The 4,439-nt window shown below is 41.0% G+C and overlaps 1 long non-coding RNA gene across 2 annotated transcripts in view; it reads left to right on the top strand.

Annotated features, from left to right (window-relative positions):
- LOC116088757 overlaps positions 1-4,439 on the top strand; it is a 23,542-nt gene that overhangs the window by 5,250 nt on the left and 13,853 nt on the right. The gene's annotated exons all lie outside the window — the stretch shown is intronic.

Raw genomic sequence — 4,439 nt, forward strand, 5'->3', positions numbered from 1 at the left:
TCTCTCTGTCTGTCTCTCCTTTTTAAAAAATAGGCCAAGCACTCTTAGAGAACATGCCCCAGGCTTCAGGCTAGAAGTTTTGACTACTAATCCAGCTAACCTTCCAGCTTCCTTTCTTCAGGGCAAAGATGTTCAGGTTCTTCTGGTATAGAGTTCAGCTCTGGAGGCAGAATATTCTGTCCTCCATGCTTTAGAGCTGCTATATATGTTCTGGTAGTCATGTTAGTCTGATGGGGAGTTGTATGATGAGGCTTGTGCTTGGACAGGCCGAGAGGTATGTTTACTGTCATGGAGAAGGAAAGGAAAGGCCTGACAATTGGGATAGGTATAACAGAAGGCAAGAGGTTATAGTAATTGAGCTAGTAATGTCCATGCTTTTCTTTCTCTCTCTCTCTCTCTCTCTCTCTCTCTCTCTCTCTCTCTCTCTTTTTTTTTTTTTTTTTTTTTTTTTTTTTTTTTTAGAGACAGGGTTTCTCTATATCGCCCTGACTGTCCTGGAACTCACTCTGTAGACCAGTCTGGCCTTGAACTCAGAAATACGCCTGCCTTTGCCTCCCAAGTGCTGGGATTAAAGGCGTGTGCCACCACTGCCTGGCTGAAAGCCAATTTTTAAAACATTTCCAGGAAATAGAGAAAATACCCAATTAAAAAAACATTTCTTTTTTAAAAAAAAATGTGTCCAGAAGGACAACATTGATTAGTGAAAGAAATAATCCCTCAGCCAGGTAAAGGTGTGTTTGCCATGTCACAAGCTCCAAAAGCTGCTACTAGTCATCCTATAGGATAGATGCCTGTGGGTAACTGCTACTAGTCATCCTATAGGATAGATGCCTGTGGGTAACTGCTACTAGTTATCCTATAGGATAGATGCCTGTGGATAAACAGCAGATGCTATTGAAATAGATAGGAACTGAAAAATGGCATCCTTTGGTGTTTCACACTAGGTAGGGCTTGAAATGCCTCTGACTCTCCCACTTCTTCCTGTCTTCTGAATACCCTCTCACTCTATCTCTAGGCTCCCACCCCATGCTGTATCTATCTTTGTCTGTCTCCTCTCTCTCTCTCTCTCTCTCTCTCTCTCTCTCTCTCTCTCTCTCTCTCTCTCTCTCTCCCATCCATCCACCCACCCTGGTCCATGTGTATATGTGTCTGTGGGGTGTGCAGGTGATAAAAAGGATGACCTTATGGGTAGAATTGGCTTTAGGAACCCAGAGGGAAAACAGTGGTTGCTGCCACTCTGCTTCCCACGATATGGCCTCTTCTCTTGTTCTCTCCTTTCTGTTTGGTTTCCTTAATGGCAGCAGCCAGCCAGCCACTGGAAATGTCCCAGACCAGCTCAGCATTGTGGAGAAGAAAAGAGTGAACTTGATATCAGCCTTTTTTTCCTCCAGAGTTCCATCTGGCCACAGATAGAATTTAATGTCATCCAGCCAAATTTAGGGACAACAATAGGAGACATAGACTGAAAGGGAGAAAATTTGGGTGCTTTGTTTTTCACATAGAATTTCTCATTGGGATTCTCCAGTCTTCTTAACCTCCAAATGATTCCTGGATCTTATTCCCAGACAGCTGCTGACCCTTGTGAGACCCCCTTCTCTGCTGTCCTGCATCTGAGATACTTGTCTTTTGGAATCCTATAGAAATTACTTCATAGAGAGCCTCATAAGTTTTATTTGGCACACCATTTTTTATCTTCCTTGTATTTTGTTTACTCTCCATTTCTTAGGAATTTTTTCCTTTTGTTTCCATCGTAGATAACAGCCATTGGTACATTCTTGTCTTTTCTGAGTAGTTGCCCATATCCTCTGAGTACCAGGTAAATGAAACAATTCTGTATTAGTCAGGGTTCTCTAGAGTCACAGATCTTATGGTAGTCTTTATGTAGTAAAGGAATTTATTGATAACTTATAGTCTGTAGTCCACTCCTAGCAATCAACTCCCAACAATGGTCGGCAGCAGCTGTGAATGGAAGTCCGAGGATCTAGCAGTTGCTCAGTTCCACAAGGCAAGCAGGCGAAGAAGAGATACATGTGTGTGCTTTGTTTTTTCCAGTTCTCTGAAAACACCATTTACCTGGCCTACAATTTAATTTTAATACATTATTACTCAAAGCTAGTAAAGGCTCCACAGTTTAAGGGCTCAGTGTCACAAGACTGACTCCATTGTCAGATGACAATCACAAGTAGTGAATGTTCAGGTTACTAACAGTTCTCTTTGACTTGGCTACTAATCAAAAGTTTCACAACCATTTTCATGTTCAGGAATTTGTTACAAATAGTCAAAGAAACTATGGAAATACTTTACTGTTAGTAGTTTGTAATAAAAGATTATAAAGTCTGTGAGTGACAAAGTAGAAGAGGTGGTACTTGGGGCAGTGTCTAGAATGATACAATATGCAGGGTCCACTGTTCCGGAGGAGTTGCAGTTGCAGTTGGAAAACTTTTCTTTTCCTTTTTATTAGATATTTTCTTTATTTACATTTCAAATGTTATCCCCTTTCCTGGTCTCCCTTCTGAAAACCCACTATCCCACCCCTCACCCCCCCTGCTCACCCACTCCCATTTCCTGGCCCTGGCATTCCCCTACAATGGGGCATTGAGCCTTCACAGGGCCAAGGGCCTCTCCTCTCATTGATGACTGACTTGGCCATCCTCTGCTATACATATGCAGCTGGAGCCATGAGTCCCACCATGTGTACTCTTTGGTTGATGGTTTTGGATTTCTATTAATTAACATTATTATAGCAGCTCAGTTATGTAGACTTGATTAAATAACAGACCATTGGTGATTAACTCAATCTCCGGTTCCTAATCACAGTCCCTGGAAGTTAGAGGATATGGTGGAAAGTTCTGGCTCTCTAAGCATGTCTTGTTTGTTGTTATTGCTTGTTTGTTTGTTTGCTTGCTTGTTTCTGATGACCAGTTCTATCTTATGCTACCTAGGAAGCTTAGTCACCATTATCTCATCAGCATGCAAGCTTGAATACTGAAGAGTTCCTAAGACACTTGTACTCTTAGAGTCTCATGTTACAGAGCACGGAACAAAGGCTAAATGTTAAAACATGAAGATCCTGCCTCCTCTCCAATTCTTTTTTATTTTTGACAGATAGTAGTTGTCCGTATTATGGAGCACACTGTGATACTTCAATATATGTATACAATGTGTCATGACAAAATCAGAGCTAATATTCCCATATCTTCAAAAATTTGTTGTCCTTCTGTTCAGTAGAATTCTTGTAATCTTAGTATTGGTTCAGTATTGAGGCTTTCCTTTTAACACCTATTTTCTCTTGTCTATGACAGTGTTCTTTTTTATAAAAGACTTCAAGCATGGCATGGCATAGTAAAGACTACATCTTATCTCTATCCCTGGTTCTTGATACAAAGCTTAAGAAGCCTTAAAATTTCTTGACATATCAGAGTATTAAGATGTCTGTGTGGTGCTGTGGCATGTGGACAGTAAACCAGAAGGAAAGAACCTGTGATTAGAAGTTTGGAATTTTGTGTTAACTCAAGATCCAAGGGAGAATGTGGGACTCAGTATTGAGTTCTATCTCAGTGACAGTCAATAATGCTCACATAATGAATCCCTTCCAATATATTTCACTTAAGAGTGTTAGGGAGATTGCTTATTTTATTCTGATATCATGAATCAGAATCTGAGGTTGGATTCCTAGCACTTACATAAAAATCGGGGTATGGTGGCACACACTTGTTAACCCAGGGCTAAAGGCCAAAACCTGGAGTCTGAGACAGAGGAAACCCCAAGGCTTTCTGGCCAAACAATTTACACTACTGGTGTGTTGCAGGCTTAGTGAAATACTTTGTCTTCAAAAATTAAAGAGCAATAGAAGATTACTTCCCATGTTGGCCTCTTGCCAAGCATACTTACAAATATATACATATATATATATATATATATATGTATATCACAACCCCAGTATATGCATACTAAACATAATATTTTAATATTTTTATTAGATATTTTCTTTATTTTTATTTCAAATGGTTTCCCCTCTAAAAAAAAACCCTATTCCCTCCCACCTCCTCCTGGTCACCAACCCACCCTCTCAGGCTTCCTGATCCTGGCATTCCCCTATACTGGGGTATAGAGCCTTCACAGGACCACGGGCCTCTCCTCCTCTCATTGATGACCAACTTGGCCATCCTCTGCTACATTTGCAGCTGGAGCCATGAGTCCCTCCATGTGTACTCTTTGGTTGGTGGTTTAGTCCCTGGGAGCTCTGGGGGTACGGGTTAGTTCATATTGTTGTTCGTCCTATGGGGCTGCAGATCCCTTCAGCTCCTTGGGTCCTTTCTCTAGCTCCTTCATTGGAGAGAGACCCTGTTTTCCAGTTTTGTTGAGTATAGACTTTTGTAGTAGGATCTGATGATTTTTTTGGATTTCCTCAGTTTCTGTTGTTATGTCTCCCTTTTCAT

This window comes from Mastomys coucha, chromosome X (assembly GCF_008632895.1).
Source record: "Mastomys coucha isolate ucsf_1 chromosome X, UCSF_Mcou_1, whole genome shotgun sequence".
In the NCBI taxonomy this organism is placed as follows: domain Eukaryota; kingdom Metazoa; phylum Chordata; class Mammalia; order Rodentia; family Muridae; genus Mastomys; species Mastomys coucha.